This window comes from Rhinoraja longicauda, chromosome 7 (assembly GCF_053455715.1).
Source record: "Rhinoraja longicauda isolate Sanriku21f chromosome 7, sRhiLon1.1, whole genome shotgun sequence".
NCBI lineage: Eukaryota > Metazoa > Chordata > Chondrichthyes > Rajiformes > Arhynchobatidae > Rhinoraja > Rhinoraja longicauda.
In genome coordinates, this window is record NC_135959.1 from 5,160,876 (window position 1) to 5,178,878 (window position 18,003).

General features: G+C 47.5%; 1 protein-coding gene across 3 annotated transcripts in view; it reads right to left on the minus strand.

Annotated features, from left to right (window-relative positions):
- pak1 (p21 protein (Cdc42/Rac)-activated kinase 1) overlaps nucleotides 1–9,677 on the minus strand; it is a 187,426-nt gene extending 177,749 nt beyond the window's left edge. For 2 of the 3 annotated variants that reach the window (XM_078402023.1, XM_078402016.1), the window contains exon 1: nucleotides 9,445–9,677. The gene's annotated coding sequence lies outside the window, so the exon portion shown is untranslated. The remainder of the gene's footprint in view (nucleotides 1–9,444) is intronic. The other variant, XM_078402027.1, reaches the window with a different exon arrangement.
- Nucleotides 9,678–18,003: the final 8,326 nt, after the last annotated feature.

An 18,003-nucleotide genomic window follows, 5' to 3' on the forward strand; every position in this document is an offset into this window, starting at 1 on the left:
AAACCCCCACCCTTTTTCTCCAGAAATGCTGCCTGACCAGATGAGTTACTCCAGCACTTTTTGTCTATCATTGATATAAACCAGCATCTTCAGTTCTTTGTTTCTTCATCAGATTACTGCTGGCTTCACCAGTTCAAGCACTCCTGCCAACGGATAAAATGAAATGAACAGCGATTTCATTGGCACTGCACAAATGATCAGCAAGAGCTTCAAAATTGTGCTTTGAATGAGGGTGCGAATGTTTAAAAGATTTTATCATGAAACAAATATTTAGTTCAGATATACAGCATGGAAACAAGGCCGTCGGCCCACTGAGTCCACGCCGACCACTGATCTCCCGCACACTAGTTCCATGTTATCCCAGTTTCGCACTGTGCATCTGGAGGACAATTTACAGAAGCCAATTAACCTCCAAACCTGCACCTCTTTGGAACGCGGAGGAAACCGGAGCAACTGGAGAATACCCACGCAGTCACCAGGAGAACGTACAAACTCTGTACAGACAGCACCCATAGTCAAGATCCAACCCGGGTCTCCAGTGCTTAGATTTTAGATTTAGAGATACAGCGCAGAAACAGGCCCTTCGGCCCACCGGGTCCGCGCCGCCCAGTGATCCCCGCACATTAACACTATCCTACACCCACTGGGGACAATTTTTATTATTTTTATTTTTACATTTGCCCAGCCAATTAACCCGCAAACCTGTACGTCTTTGGAGTGTGGGAGGAAACCGAAGATCTCGGAGAAAACCCACGCAGGTCACGGGGAGAACGTACAAACTCCGTACAGTACAGCACCCGTAGTCATGATCGAACCTGAGTCTCCGGCGCTGCATTCGCTGTAAGGCAGCAACTCTACCGCTGCGTCACCGTGCTGCGAGGCATCGGCACTACGGCTGTTTCACTGCGCCCTTTAGTTTATAGACAATAGACAATAGGTGCAGGAGTAGGCCATTCAGGCCTTCGAGCCAGCACCGCCATTCAATGCGATCATGGCTGATCACTCTCAATCAGTACCCCGTTCCTGCCTTCTCCCCATACCCCCTCACTCCGCTATCCTTAAGAGCTCTATCCAGCTCTCTCTTGAAAGCATCCAACGAACTGGCCTCCACTGCCTTCTGAGGCAGAGAATTCCACACCTTCACCACTCTCTGACTGAAAAAGTTCTTCCTCATCTCCGTTCTAAATGGCCTACCCCTTTTTCTTAAACTGTGGCCCCTTGTTCTGGACTCCCCCAACATTGGGAACATGTTTCCTGCCTCTAATGTGTCCAATCCCCTAATTATCTTATATGTTTCAATAAGATCCCCCCTCATCCTTCTAAATGAGGGGGGATCTTATTGAAGTTTACCCTCGTACCTCATCTTTTCTCCCCATATTGCCTTTTTAGTTAACTTTTGTTGCTCTTTAAAAGAGTCCCAATCCTCTGTCTTCCCACTTCTCTTTGCTATGTTATACTTCCTCTCCTTAATTTTTATGCTGTCCTTGACTTCCCTTGTCAGCCACAGGTGTCTCTTACTCCCCTTAGAGTCTTTCCGCCTCTTTGGGATAAATTGATCCTGCAACCTCTGCATTATTCCCAGGAATACCTGCCATTGCTGTTCTACCGTCATCCCTGCTAGGGCCTCCTTCCAGTCAATTTTGGCCAGCTCCTGCCTCATGCCTCTGTAATCCCCTTTGCTATACTGTAATACTGACACTTCCGATTTTCCCTTCTGCCTTTCCATTTGCAGAGTAAAACTTATCATGTTGTGATCACTGCCTCCTAATGGCTCTTTTACCTCTAGTCCCCTTATCAGATCAGGATCATTACACAACACTAAATCCAGAATTGCCTTCTCCCTGGTAGGCTCCAGTACAAGCTGTTCTAAGAATCCATCTCGAAGGCACTCTACAAACTCTCTTTCCTGGGGTCCATTTCCAACCTGATTTTCCCAGTCTACCTGCATGTTGAAATCTCCCATAACCATCGTAGCATTACATTTGTGACACGCCAATTTTATCTCCTGATTCAACTTGCACCCTATGTCGAGGCTACTGTTTGGGGGCCTATAGATAACTCCCATTAGGGTCTTTTTACCCTTACAATTCCTCATTTCTATCCATACTGATTCAACATCTCCTGATTCTATGTCACCCCTTGCAAGGGAATGAATATCATTCCTTACCAGCAGAGCAACCCCACCCCCTCTGCCCACCTGTCTGTCTTTTCTATACGTTGTGTACCCCTGAATATTCAGTTCCCAGCCCTGGTCCTCTTGTAGCCATGTCTCAGTGATCCCTACAACATCATACTTGCCCATGACTAACTGAGCCTCAAGCTCATCCACTTTATTTTTTATACTACGCGCATTTAAGTACAACACTTTAACTTCTGTATTTACCTCCCCTCTCACATCGGTCACAAATGGCCCTGCCCTTAATCTCTTTTCCCCACTAGAACTTCTGTTCCCATTCTTCCGAGAGTCTTCTGCAATATCTCCTGTATTCCCTTTAACCTCATCTTCATATTCCCAATTTGTTAACCCCTCCCCCCCACTACTTAGTTTAAAGCCACAGGTGTCGCACTAGCAAACCTGCCTGCCAGAATGTTTGTCCCCCTGCTGTTAAGATGTAACCCGTCCCTTTTGTACAAGTCACCCCTAGCCCAGAAGAGATCCCAGTGGTCCAGAAATCTAAATCCCTGCTCTCTGCACCAGCCCCTCAGCCATAAATTCATACCCTCTATCTCTCTGTTCCTGGCCTCACCAGCACGAGGTACCGGTAGCAGTCCAGAGATAACCACCTTCGACGTCCTACTTCTCAGTCTTTTTCCTAACTCTCTAACAATAAAGGATTCAAAACATTACATAAGAATGACTCACAAAATGACTTCAAACATAGAACAGTACAGCACAGGCAAGCCCCTTCGGCCCACATAATGCCAAATTCAACTAATTTGCCCTTTGCTTGCATGTGCTCTCCTGCATAATAATGCTCCCATCTATATTTTCATCCAAAGTGGTGGGTTCAGGCCGAGTCCCTGCAGGCTGGGCTCCAACCCGATACGGCACCTATCCATGGTCTTCAGAGATGCTTAGAAAGGAGCTGCAGATGCTGTTTACACCGAAGGCAGACACACAATGCTGGAGTAACTCAGCGGGACAGCAGCATCTCAGGATAGAGAAATGGGTGATGTTTCTGGTCAGGACACTTTTTCAGACGGAAGAAAGACTGAAGGGGGGTCTCAACCCGAAACGTCATTCCTATCCAGAGATGCTGCCTGTCCCGCTGAGTTACTCCAGCATTTTGTGTCTATTTTCAGAGATGCTGCCTGACTCACTGAGTTACTCCAGCCTGCCTCGGTCGATAGCTCGGCCACGGGGCCTTCCATCGCCCGGCGCAGCTCGGGACTCCATCGCCCGGCGCGGTTCGGCCGCGGGGCCTTCCATCTCCCTGCGCGAGTCGGGAGCCTCGGTCGCCTCGGCAGAAGTCGAACTATCTGTCCATGGGAGAAGCATGGGGGAAGAGAGAAGATTTTTTTTTGCCTTCCATCACAGTGAAGGGGTGTCTGGAGGAGTCACTGTGATGGATGTTTGTGTTAAAATTGTGTGTCTTCTGTCTTTTACTCTGTACTGTTGTGGCTGCGTGGCAAATGATTTTCGTTCAATTCATTTTGAATGACAATAAAGGTAATTCAGATTCACTTTGTGTTCCACGCAGAATTCCAGCGTCTGTTATGTATTTCCTTCCAACTGCACGCCCATCCAATTCATTCATATACATCACGAACAACAGAGGTCCCAGCACAGATCCCCGCCACTACTAGTCACAGACCTCCAGCCAGAATATCACCCTTGTATGTGTTTTTTTAACCTGGTGTGTTTCTTTATCGACTATTAAAAAAATAACTAAACAGTAGCCTTGGGTCCTGACCACAAAGGACAAACAGAAAAGCTAAGAAAAGTGGCAAAGCAAACATCAGCAATCCACATGCTGCCTGACAAAGCAAGTACTCAGTTCTTAATTATTAAATCACACCATTGAGTCGGTTACTCAAAATAAAAGAGAATGAGGTTTCACATGCCACCACTGAAGGAATCTTAAGTACATGCTCAGTCAGTGAACAGTCCACACAGTGCAACCATTCAACATAGATTTTTTTCCCCCTCAAATCCATTCATTTCCAACCCAACAGTAGTTAAGTATAAATTGAATTCATTCCAAAGCATAAAAAATATATATTGTTAGTGAGACCAACCCTCTCCAAGAGGTTCAGACAGCGTCAAGATTTCAAAGTATTTTCTAATATGCAGCAACCTATTTGAACAGCGTAAAATACTATCGCAATTAATGTCACAGATTGCAAATAAAGTTACACGGTGTGTAAACATTTCCTTCTTGACTGCATTTGCGCTAATACATACTCACGATTGTCAAGGGTTTGGTGAAAGAACAGCAGAGATTTGCACAAATGTACCAGGGGAGGAGAGAGGAAGATAACTGCTCAAAATCATAAAAGGCTTTAAATGCAGTGGGGGAAAAAAACTGTTTCCAAGGGCAAAAACCAGCTGACACAGTCTCAAACAAGAGACGCAAGAAACTGCAGATGCTGGAACCTTGAGCAAAACACAAACTGCAATCAATCAGAAGAAGGGTCCCGAGCCGAAATGATGCCACCTATCCATTCCCTCCGCATAAGCTGCCTGACCCGCTGAGTTCATAGCCACACACGGTCGGGGCCCCGGCTGAGGCCTCGCAGGTCTGAGTCCGGGTCGGCAGAGTGGTCGGCCCGGGTCGGCACCATGGAGTCGACAGTGGTGCACCTCGTGACGATGGGGCCTCGGCGGTGGTGAAGCCTCGTGGCGGCAGTGATGCATCGCGGGTCGGCCCGTGGCCGATGAAAGTGTGGGGGTCCACCGTGAGGGGGGGGGGGGAGGGATTCCAGTGTATACAAGCCTAGTCTCTCCAGTCTTTCAAATGACAGTCCCGCCATTCCGGGGATTAACCTAGTGAACCTACGCTGCTCGCCCTCAATAGCAAGAATATCGTTGTACGTATTATCAGAGTATTATCTGAATGGTGTCAAGTTAGGAATAGGGGACGTACAACGAGATCTGGGTGTCCTAGTGCATTAGTCACTGAAAGGAAGCATGCCGGTACAGCAGGCAGTGAAGAAAGCCAATGGAATGTTGGCCTTCGTAACAAGAGGAGTTGAGTATAGGAGCAAAGAGGTCCTTCTACAGTTGTACCGGGCCCTGGTGAGACCGCACCTGGGGTACTGTGTGCAGTTTTGGTCTCCAAATTTGAGGAAGGATATTCTTGCTATTGAGGGCGTGCAGCGTAGGTTCACTAGGTTGATTCCCGGAATGGCGGGACTGTCGTATGTTGAAAGGATGGAGCAATTAGGCTTGTATACACTAGAATTTAGAAGGATGAGGGGGGATCTTATTGAAACATATAAGATAATTAGGGGATTGGACACATTAGAGGCAGGAAACATGTTCCCAATGTTGGGGGAGTGCAGAACAAGGGGCCACAGTTTAAGAATAAGGGGTAGAGAACGGAGATGAGGAAGAACTTTTTCAGTCAGAGAGTGTTGAAGGTGTGGAATTCTCTGCCTCAGAAGGCAGTGGAGGCCAGTTCGTTGGATGCTTTCAAGAGAGAGCTGGATAGAGCTCTTAAGGATAGCGGAGTGAGGGGGTATGGGGAGAAGGCAGGAACGGGGTACTGATTGAGAGTGATCAGCCATGATCGCATTGAATGGCGGTGCTGGCTCGAAGGGCTGAATGGCCTACTCCTGCACCTATTGTCTATTGTCTAATGTTGGCCTTCATAACAAGAGGAGTTGAGTATAGGAGTAAAGAGGTCCTTCTGCAGTTGTACAGGGCCCTAGTGAGACCGCACCTGGAGTACTGTGTGCAGTTTTGGTCTCCAAATTTGAGGAAGGATATTCTTGCTATTGAGGACATGCAGCTTAGGTTTACTAGGTTAATCCCCGGCATGGCGGGTCTGTCATATGTTGAAAGACTGGAGCGACTAGGCTTGTATACACTGGAATTTAGAAGGATGAGAGGAGATCTTATCTAAACGTATAAGATTATTAAGGGGTTGGACACGTTAGAGGCAGGAAACATGTTCCCAATGTTGGGGGAGTCCAGAACAAGGGGCCACAGTTTAAGAATAAGGGGTAGGCCATTTAGAACTGAGATGAGGAAAACCTTGGCACAGAAGAACGATATTCTTGTTATTGAGGGCGAGCAGCGTAGGTTCACTAGGTTAATGGCGGGACTGTCATATGTTGTGAATCTGTGGAATTCTCTGCCTCAGAAGGCAGTGGAGGCCAATTCTCTGAATGCATTCAAGAGAGAGCTAGATAGAGCTGTTAAGGATAGCGGAGTCAGGGGGTATGGGGAGAAGGCAGGAACGGGGTACTGATTGAGAATGATCAGCCATGATCACATTGAATGGCGGTGCTGGCTCGAAGGGCCGAATGGCCTCCTCCTGCACCTATTGTCTAAGAACAATGGAGGACCCGGTGTGGGGGACCGCCGTGAAGGGGGAGGGGAAGAACAATGGAGGACCCGGCGTTGGGGGACCGTCGTGAGGGAGGTGGGGGGGGGGGAGAACAATGGACAATCGAGGGACGACGACAAAGGACAATGGGGACCCGGCGTGGGGGAACCGCTGGGAGGGGGGGGGGGGTGGGGGGGGAGACGGATGGACAAAAGGAGGAGCCGGCATGCTTTGTAACTTTGTCAGTGCCATAGGTGGCCGCTATTTGTATACATTGTGTATGCAAGCAAAGAATTTCACCGTGCCCAGTCACATGTGACGATAAATTATTCCTATTCCTATTCCACTTTGTGGTTTCCGCAGACTCAAACAGGTTCCCAGCAAAAATGGGATAAGAAACAGGACAAATGTTTGTCTTCCGAGTGAAATGCTGGAGTAACTCAGCATTTCTCAGGCAACATCTCTGGTGAGAATGAATGGGTGACTTTTTGGGACAAGACCCTTCTTCAGACATTTCTCCTAGTGAAATATATTGCCATTAAATGTACCAAACATTTAGGAGGAAATAGATTGAAAAAAACAGGTCTTTCCCAAATATCGAGGGGGTTAGGTTCCAAAAGAATATGTTGCAATGTGGAAATTTATAAAGATGGAGGTACAGAAAACCTTTAACTTTTGCGGGATTACTAACTACTGTGGTTGGTAAATAGCCAGAAGCTCATCAACCAGCAATGAATCAAAAGTAAACGACTTTTATTCTGACACACTGGAATTCACAAGTCATTCATCTAACAACTATTATAGTCAATAGACACAAAATGCTGGAGTAACTCAGCCGGACAGGCAGCATCTTGGGATTGAACGAATGGGTAACGTTTCGGGTCAATACCCTTCTTCAGACTGAGTTTAGTCACCCATTCCTTCTATCCAGAGATGCTGCCTGTCTCGCTGAGTTACACCAGCATTTTGTATCTATCTTCAATGAAAACCAGCATCTGCAGTTCCTTCATAACTATTATAGTCAGGTGGCGTAGTGCAAGCCTGTATGTTTTGTTCTGACAGACACTTAAATAGACAAGGGACAGAAAAATATGCCCCTAACGAGGGCAAAAATAGGATTAATATAGGCAGGTAGAAAGGTGATTATGGATGTGGGTACAAGGAACTGCAGATGTTAGCTGACGGAAGGACACAAATCACTGAAGTAACTCAGTGGGTCATGTGGCATCGCTGGAGAAAATGGATTGGTGACATTTGGGTCAAGACCCTTCAGTCCCAACCTGAAGCATCACCTATCACTGTTCTCCAGAGATGCTGTCTGACCCGCTGAATTACTCCAGTACTTTGAATCCTTTTCTCTCATTATGGATGTAGTTGGCTGAAGGGCTTGACAAATCTATGACTCAATATATATATTGTAGCTTGTTTAAGTTCAAAAGTTCCCCAGACTCTGCACTGAACTGTAGAAAGAGGTGGAGCAGGCTAGGACTCTATTCCATGGAACATAGGAGGATGAGGGGTGATCTTATAGCCATGTACAAAAGCATGAGAGGAATAGATCAGGCAGACACACAAAGTTTCTTGCCCAAAGTAAGGGAAATCGAGGAACAGAGGACATGCCATAGGTTTAAAGCGAAGGGAAAAAGATTTAATGGGAATCTGAGGGGTAACTTTTTCACAAAAAGGGAGGTGGGTGTATGGAACAAGCTGCCAGAGGAGGTAGTTGAGGCAGGGACTATCCCAACACTTCAGAAACATTTAGACAGGTACATGGATAGGGCAGGTTTGGAGGGCAGGTGGGACTAGTGTAGATGGGTTATCTTGGTCAGCATGGACAAGTAGGGCCGAAGGGCCTGTTTCCACACAGTGTGACTGACACACAACGCAGGGAGGCAGGTATTGTGTTCCCGCTGACTGGTTAGCACGCAGCGAAAGCTTTTCAATGTACCTCAGTACACGTGACAATAAACTGAACTGAACTCAGTCTGAAGAAGTGTAAGAAAATAACTGCAGATGCTGGTACAAATCGAAGGTATTTATTCACAAAGTATTGGAGTAACTCAGCAGGTCAGGCAGCATTTTGTGTCTGTCCTCAGTTTAGTTCATGTAAGAAAATAACTGCAGATGCTGGTACAAATCGAAGGTATTTATTTCACAAAATGCTGGAGTAACTCAGCAGTTCAGACTGAAGTGTAAGAACGTCACACATTCCTTCTCTCCTGAGATGCTACCTGACCTGTTGAGTTACTCCGGCATTTTGTGAAATAAATACCTTCGATTTGTACCAGCATCTGAAAGTTATTTTCTTACATGAACTAAACTGAGGACAGACACAAAATGCTGGAGTAACTCAGCGGGACAAGCAGCATCTCTGGAGAGAAGGAATGGGTGACGTTTCGGGTCGAGATCCTTCTTCAGACTGAACTGAGCTCGACATTGATACAACGCGTAGTATAAGAAAATAACTGCAGATGCTGGTTATTTATTGATACAACGCGGGCGGCATCCCTTTGATACAGTGCGGAATCTTGGAGCACCCCGGGCCCTGTATGGTCGCAAGCGCGGGTACCCCGGACTCTGTGTAATGCGCAGCGCTGGCTGAGGGAGGGGGGTCCACAGGCGCTCGGTTGCCGGGGTATCCAGGAGGCAGGGGGGGGGGAAGAACCCCGGACTCTGAATACACATTGCGCGGTATACCCCCGACTCTGCATCGGTACAGCGCGGCCATCCAGGGGGCACCCCGGACTCTGTATGGTCACAACGCGGGTACTTCGGCAGGCGCGCGGCGGTTGCCGGGGCGACCGCTGTCCAGGAACGGCCGGGGGGAGGGGGAGGTTGGCACCCCGGACTCCGAATAGCACACAGCGCGGGCACCCCGGACTCGGTGTTCCGCAGGCGCGGTTGCCAGGGCGACCGGCGGGGCGGGCCCGAGCGCGAGCTTCGAACCTACCTTTCCAACCGCCTTGCCTGGCAGAGCCGCGTCGCCGGTCCCACCGCCTCCTCCTTCTTCTTCTTCTGCTCCTGCTTCACCACCTCCGGCTGGTCCGCCACAGGTTTACGCTCCGTGACTCTCCGCTGAATAGCTTTCCGTGCACCGGTTCCTTCACCTTCTCCTTGACCTGGCCCACTTGCTCGCTCACACTCCCCGTCAAACAATCGCAACTACCGCCGCCGCCGCCACAACCTAACTTGCTGCTGGTGTTCTGCAAGGCCCGCCCCAGCCCCCGCCCCTCCGCTCCCATTGGCCGGCACCCTCCAGCCCCCGCGCCTGATTGGTCCTTTCCGCACGTCAATCACATGACACGACCCCGCCTTCTACCTCCATTTGTGGTGACGTCGAGGCCGGAAGTCATTTTCGATGATGTCATTGTCTTTGATAACATCATTGACATTATTTCAATGGTTTCAATTTTTTTGTGTTGAATCTTTCAATTGGATTTACATGTGTGTGTGTGTGAGTGCACATACTGAACTTATTTTACTCGTTTATTATATTGTTCAAAGGACACTACGTTTACATATTCTGTTGTGCTGCTGCAAGTAAGAATTTTATTCTATCTGGGACGTATGACAATAAAACACTTGACTCCCTTCTCTCTAATTTTCACAACAATGCTTTAAGAAATGCTTATTTCACAAAATGCTGGAGTATCTCAGCGGGTCATGCAGCATCTCAGGAGAGAAGGAATGGGTGACGTTTCGGCTCGAGACCCTTCTTCAGTCTGAAGAAGGGTCTCGACCCGAAACGTCACTCATTCCTTCTCTCCTGAGATGCTGCCTGACCCGCTGAGTTACTCCAGCATTTTGTGAAATAAATACCTTCGATCTGTACCAGCATCTGCAGTTATTTTCTTACACTTTAAGAATGCTTAATGACACAACAGTTTTTATCCTAGTCTGAAAATGTTTCAAATCTGCACATCAGTATTGAGTGCCACATTTTTCAGAGGCGCTGCTTTTTCAATCCTTTTTTCAATAGACGCATTACCTTCTTTCTCAGGTTAAGAAAAAAAAACCTTTGTTTCGTATCAAAGAACAGTAAGAAGATTTCCCCACACTGTTTTCTCTATTATTTATCCCAGCAAACGAGTCTGAAGAAGAGACTCGACCCAAAATATCACCTATTCCTTCTCTCCAAAGATGCAGCCTGTCTTGCTGACTTACTCCAGCAATTTGTGTCAATCTATGGCGCAAACCAGCATCTGCAATTCCTTCCTACACTCCTAGCATTGTTATAGATGTACAATGATGTATCCCTCCTGGGATCACACTGTTCCAAGCCAACTATCTGCCTATAGGAACCACCCTGCCTGATGTCAACTGTTGCCAGCCCTAATTTGTCCTGGTTTTTTTTCTTCCTGTTCCCCCCTCCCCCCCCCCCCCCCACAATCAGTCTGAGGAAGTGTCCCGACCCAAAACATCACCTATTCATTTTCTCTAGAGATGCCACCTGACCCACTGAGTTACTCCAGCATCCATGTTTTCTAGAGATAGACACAAAAAGCTGGAATAACTCAGCAGGTCAGGCAACATCTCTGGACAAAAAGAATAGGTGACGTTTTGGATTGGAATCTTTCTTCAGACTGAAAGTAGAGGTGGGTGGGGGGGGGGGGGAGGAAGGGGGGAATAAACTGGAGGCGAGAAAAGGTCAGAACAAATCAGGGCCAACAACAAATGACCTCAGGAGGGTGGAGTCAATAATGAGCCCACAGATCGTGCCTGGCCTGTTGAGTTACTCCAGCATCTTGTGTCTTTGGAATGAAATTCATACTTGCTGCAGCTTTACAGGCATATTCACACAACAAATAAATAAAAAGGAAACAATAATCAAATAAGTTATTAGATATTACTGGTTAACAGACTAATAGTATAAGCCAAAGCACTTAGTGCTGCCTATACAAGTTTGTTGCTAAGGTAGAGATGCGGTTCGGGTTGTGTGCACGTGGTTCACACGCTCGCATTGAAGGGTACTTGATGCTTGGCATGGACAGGTGATGGGGAGAGAGCAATGCCTCAGCATTCCTACTTTCCTGCATTAAACACATATCCAATGATTTTGTTGGGGCCACCAAGTGGTAGAGCCATACTATCTCCCTGACAGAAACAGGACCTTCAGCCCCAATAATAGCCCCAAACCCCCATCCCACCCCCCTCCATGTCAAACCATCAACAACCCTTCTCCATTAATTTCATTCACCAATATTGGGCCACAGACTTGTGCCTTGAGTAGATTCAAGTGATCGAGTAGATACTTTAGTAATTGATTAACTTATACGTTTAATATACTTGGCGATGTGCCACCTTGAGTATTCTTGCCATATTAACGGGAGAATGCGTTAGGATAACGGCAAATAAATGTGACGCAATAATATTGGTTTGGAAAAAGGGAAGAGCAATACTGTGCATATGGGGACACCATGTGGCCTTTGGTTATAACAGCTACCTTTAAGTATGATATTGCTGAATTGCTTTCAAAAGTTTGGGCATTGTGTATAAGAGTCAGGAAGTTATGTTATCGTTTTATAGGACTTTGATTAAGGCGCATTTGGAGGATTGCGCGTAGTTCTGGTCGCTCCATTACAGGAGGGATGTGGAGTCTTTGGAAAGAATGGAAAGGAGGTTTCCTGGAATGATGGATACAACAAACTCCAGGTGCTGCTCTCCAAAAAAGACAGGCTGTAGGAGTAACTCAGCGGGTCAGGTAGTATCTCTGCCGAACATGGACAGGTGACATTTTGGGACTGAAGAAGGGCCCCGACCCGAAATGTCACCTGTCCATGTCCTCCACAGATGCTACCTGACCCGCTGAGTTACTTCTGCACTCTGTCTTTTTTCCCCAGAATGATGCCTAAATTAGGACGTATTAGCTACAGAGAGAGGTTGCATTGATTTGGATTGTTTTCTCTGGAACGCGGGGAGACCTGATAGAAATATATAAAATCATGAGAAGCATAGATAGGGGAGACAGTCAGAATCTTTTACCCAGGATGGAAAAATCAGGCTATCAGGTGATAGAGGCAAAGTTTAAAGGAGATGTGTAGATTCAGGAAGTCATGATGCAGCTTTATAGGACTTTGGGCAGGCTGCATTTAGTCAGGTTTTTTTTTACACAGAGGGAGGTGTGTGCCTCAAGTGTGGTGGTGGAGGCTTATGTACGATATTGACATTTAAAAGGCTTATGAACACGTGGATATGCAAGGAATGGAAGGATATGGATTATTTGCAGGCGGGTGGGAGTTGGGTTTTGGCATCATGTTTGGCACAGACATTGTGGGCCGAAGGGCATGTTCCTGTGCTCTACTGTTCAATGTACCTTAGCATCTAATGGCAGCATAACGGTAGACTGCAGTCTTTCCCCACACAGCCTTTGCATGGCTGCACCGCTTTAATGCATTCCTAAGCATGTTCCCTTGCAACCTGGAATGTTCCAGGCAGTAGCGTTCCCTTACACACATATTGTTGCACTGGAAGACCAACAGGTTTTTATGCAGCTTAAAGTGTGTCTTTCACCTAGTTGATGATTGTCCAGCAGCACTTGCTGTTTTCCTTGCCATGTGTCTCTGCGAACAACCACCTGATAGGAGAGCCCCTTTGGTACTCAGCAAAATAAGTGCCATTGATGTGGTGGTCGCTTTTATTACATTGGGTGGACGCAGAGAGTCTCTTGCCCAGAGTTGGGGAATTGAGAACCACAGGGCATAGGTTTAAGGTGAAGGGGGAAAGATTAACGAGGAATCTGAGAGGTCACTTTTTCATGCCAAGGGTGGTGGGTGTATGGAACGAGCTGCTGGAGGAGGTAGTTGAGGCAGGGACAACGTTTAAGAAGCAATTAGACAGGTACATGGATAGGACAGGTTTAGAGGGCTACGGGCCAAATGTAGGCAAGTGGGACTAGTATAAATGGGCATGTTGGTTGGCGGGGGCATGTTGGGCCGATGGGCCTGTTTCCGCACTGTATGACCCCCATGACTATCTGAACTGAGTGACTTCTGAGGACATTTCAGTGAAGAGTCAACCTCATTGCTGTGAATCTGGAGTTACATATAAATTCAGGCTTGGATGAGGCTGGCAGATATCCTTCCCTTAAGGACGTTAGTGAACTAAATGGGTTCAGTTGTTATTGTCATGACTCAACTAACTGCCGTTGTTGATGCAAACTCACACGCTCACTCAATCATTCTCCATGCCATTGAATTACGCACAACGCTGTTAACTTCATCATCATTCAACTGTGCCAATTCGCAGTTCTTCAACCTTTTGTCTCACACCTTCTGTTTTTATTTGTGGCCTTTGTCCAACCATCTGCCAACATTAAAAAAATCCCTTCACCTGTATCAACCTATGACATGCCAGGTTTTGTCCTGCACTTCCTCTCTTATAGCTCTCTTCCCTCCACCCTCTCGAACAATCAGTCTGAAAAAGGGTCCCGTCTCTTCCGAGATGCTGGCTGTTGGATCAAGACCGTTCTTCAGACTGATGTCAGGGGAGAGGGGGATACATAGATAAAGAAGTGTGAGTTGTGAAAACAGGACAAAGGGAGTGGAGATCAAGGAAAATGTAGAATAGATCATGGAAACACGAAAAATAGGTGCAGGGGTAGGCCATTCGGCCCTTCGAGCCAGCACCGTCATTCAATATGATCATGGCTGAGCATCTAAAATCAGTACCCCGTTCCTGCTTTTTCCACATATCCCTTGATTCCTTTAGCCCTAAGAGCTAACTCTAACTCTCTCTTGAAAACATCCAGTGAATTGGCCTCCACTGCCTTCTGTGGCAGAGAATTACACAGATTCACAACTCTCTGGGTGAAAAGGTTTTTCCTCATCTCAGTCCTAAATGGCCTCTCCTTTATTTTTAAACTGTGACCCCTGGTTCTGGACTCCAACATCGGGAACATTTTTCCTGCATCCAGCCTGTCCAATCCTTTAAGAATTTTATGTTTCTATGAGATCGCCTCTCATCCTTCTAAATTCCAATGAATGTAAGCCCAGTCAACCCATTCTTTCATCGTATGTCAGTCCCGCTATCCCGGGAATTAACCTGGTGAACCTACGCGGCCATCCTTCAATAGCAATAATGTCCTTCCTCAAATTAGGAGACCAAAATTGCACACAATACTCCAGGTGTGGTCTCACCAGGGCCTGTACAACTGCAGTAGGACCTCTTTGCTCCAAAACTTAAATCCTCTCGCAATGAAGGCCAACATGCCATTAGCTTTCTTCACTGCCTGCTGTGCATGTTTACTTTCAGTGAACGATGTACAAGCACACCCAGGTCTCGTTGCATCTCCCCTTTTCCTATTCTGACACCATTCAGATAATAATCTGCCTGTTCTTGCCACCAAAGTGGATAATCTCACATTCATCTGCCATGCATCTGCCTACTCACCCAACCTATCCAAGTCACCCTGCAGCCTCATAGCATCCTCCTTGCAGCTCACATTGCCACCCAGCTTTGCATCATCCATAAACTTGGAGATGTCACATTTAATTCCCTCGTCTAAATCGTTACTATATATTGTAAATAACTGGGGTCCCAGTACCGAGCCTTGCGGCACCCCACTAGTCACTGCAGTCTATAATCATTGTTAGCTGGGAGAAGGTAACTACAAAGCAAACAGAGATAAAATGTAGTTGAAAACATTAAGACGGATTGGAGAACTGGGAAGGTGGAGGGAGTGAAAGATTGGGAAAGCAAGGGTTACTTGAAGTTCGAGAAGTCGAAGTGCGGCACGGTGGCGCAGCGGTAGAGTTGATGCCTTACAGCGAATGCAGCCCGGAGACCCGGGTTCGATCCTGACTACGGGTGCTGCCTCCCCGTGGGTTTTCTCCGAGATCTTTGGTTTCCTCCCACACTCCAAAGACATTGGTATAAATGTAAATTGTCCCTTGTGGGTGTAGGATAGTGTTGATCCACGATAGTGGGGATCACTGGTTGGCGCGGACCCGGAGGGCCAAAGGGCCTGTTTCTTCGCTGTATCTCTTTAGTTTAAACTGTAGTCAATGTTCATACTGCTGTTGTTAACGAAATATTAGGTGCTGTTCCTACAATTTGCGCTGGGCCTCACTCTAACAATGGAGGAGGCCCAGGATAGAAATGTCAGTGTGGGAATGGGAGGGGGAGTTAAAGCAACAGGGTGATCAGGTAGGTTTAGGCAGACTGAGCGGAGGTGTTCAGTGAAACGATCGCCGAGCCTCCACTTGGGACTTGCGAAATATATAGGAGTCCACACCCTGAACATTGGATACAGTAGATATCCGTAAATATAATCTATCAGTAAATTATAAAATATAATCTGTAAATGTAATATTTTGGAGTTCAGACTGAAGAAGGTCTGAAGAAGGGTATCGACTCAAACGTCACCCGTTCCTTCTATCCCGATATGCTGCCTGTCCCGCTGAGTTACTCCAGCATTTTTCTGCGGCACGGTGGCGCAGCGGTAGAGTTGCTGCCTTACAGCGAATGCAGCGCCAGAGACTCAGGTTCGATCCTGACTACGGGCACCGTCTGTACAGAGTTTGTACGTTCTCCCCGTGACCTGCGTGGGTTTTCTCCGAGATCTTCGGTTTCCTCCCACACTCCAAAGACGTTCAGGTATGTAGGTTAATTGGCAGGGCAAATGTAAAAATTGTCCCTAGTGGATGTAGGATAGTGTTAGTGTGCGGGGATCGCTGGGCGGCGCGGATCCGGTGGGCCGAAGGGCCTGTTTCTGCGCTGTATCTCTAAATCTAAATCTAAAAATCTAAAAAAAAATCTAAAAATCTATCTTCGGTGTGAACCAGCATCTCCAGTTCCTTCCTAAACAGGACAGTGTCACAATTGGCCATGTGATTTGTGAAAATGCATTGTCAGCAGATTTGTTGAAATGGGATGAGCATTGAAGATGCAGAACTGTTGGGATTAACTCTGAACGATAATCAGATTGACACCATCAAGCTAGTTAATGGAATATGAAACTTTGGCAGGCTGAAGAAGAGCCCTGACCTTAAACGTCATTTATCCATGTTCTTCAGAGATGTTACCTGACCCACTGAGTTAGGGCCGAAGGGCTTGACTCCCTGCTGTATCACTCTAGTTTAGATAGAGTCCAGTCATTACAAGGTACTCTGCAGAATTCAATGCCACAAACAATCCAAACAAAAATCCAGACTTCAAGTAAACTTTAGGGTAAAGGTAGGCATTGGGTTAGATGTTCATTGTTCCACCATTGGTGGTTGTTGTGCCTTTGGCTGCATGAGACCCTAGTCTCTTCAATGGCAATCTCTTTTTTAAGAGCTACAGCGCGGAAACAGGCTCTTCGACTCACCGAGTCCGTACTCACCAGCGATCCCCGCACATCGTACACACACTAGGGACAATTTACACTTACACCAAGACAATTTACAGACAAACCTGTAGGTCTTTGGGGTGTGGGAGGAAACCGAAGATCTTGGAGAAAACCCATGTGGTCACGGGAAGACACTGTACAAACTCTGTACAGACAGCTCCCGTAGTCGGGATCGAACCCAGGTCTCCGGTGCTGCAAGTGCTGTAAGGCAGCGACTTGACTTTTGTGCCTCCGTGCCACAGGTCTCCTCCTCAAAGGTTCTCCAATTCTCTGTCTCTCTTTCCTCTACTACATTAATTGAAATCTGTTATACTGGACAGTCAGACCACTGCGTGGCTCAGGAATTGATTACACTTTTCAGAATACCCTTGGGACATACTTGCTGGAATCACCCCAAATTGCCCCACTTTCCTCCACCATGTTCAAAAATTGTCCCCACTTTATGCCATGCCAAACAATTGCCCCTAAACAGCCCAAAGCATATATCCGCAACCCGTGTCAAGGCAGGGTTATGGGGAGCAGGTAGGGGAAACTTAAGGATAGCGGAGTGAGGGGGTGTGGGGAGAAGGCAGGAACGGGGTACTGATTGAGAGTGATCAGCCATGATCGCATTGAATGGCGGTGCTGGCTCGAAGGGCTGAATGGCCTACTCCTGCACCTATTGTCTATTGTCTATTGTTTATTGAATGGGGTTTGGAGGGAAAGATAGATCAGCCATGATTGAATGGCAGAGTAGACTTGATGGGCCGAATGGCCTAAATTGCTCCAAAGAAAACATGAACATGATCGACTGCACCCACCGTTTAGCCCCGCCCTCTGCCCCGCCTTCCCGGGAGACCGCACCCACCGCGACAGAACACGCCCCATGACAACAGGCCCCGCCCCACCGTCCCAGGCCCCGCTCCACAGTCACAGGCCCCGCCCCACAGTCACAGGTCCCGCCTCACAGTCACAGGCCCCGCCCCACGTCAACTGACCAAGCTCACGACTCTTGCCCAGCCCGTGGCAACAGACCCCGCTCTACGGCAACCGACCAAGCTCACAAACTCTTGCCCCGCCCATGGCAACATACCCCGCCCATGGCAACAGACCCCGCCCCACGGCAACCGACCAAGCTCACGAACCTTTCCCCGCCCATGGCAACAGGCTCCCCCCATGGCAACATGCCCCGCCCACAGCGAC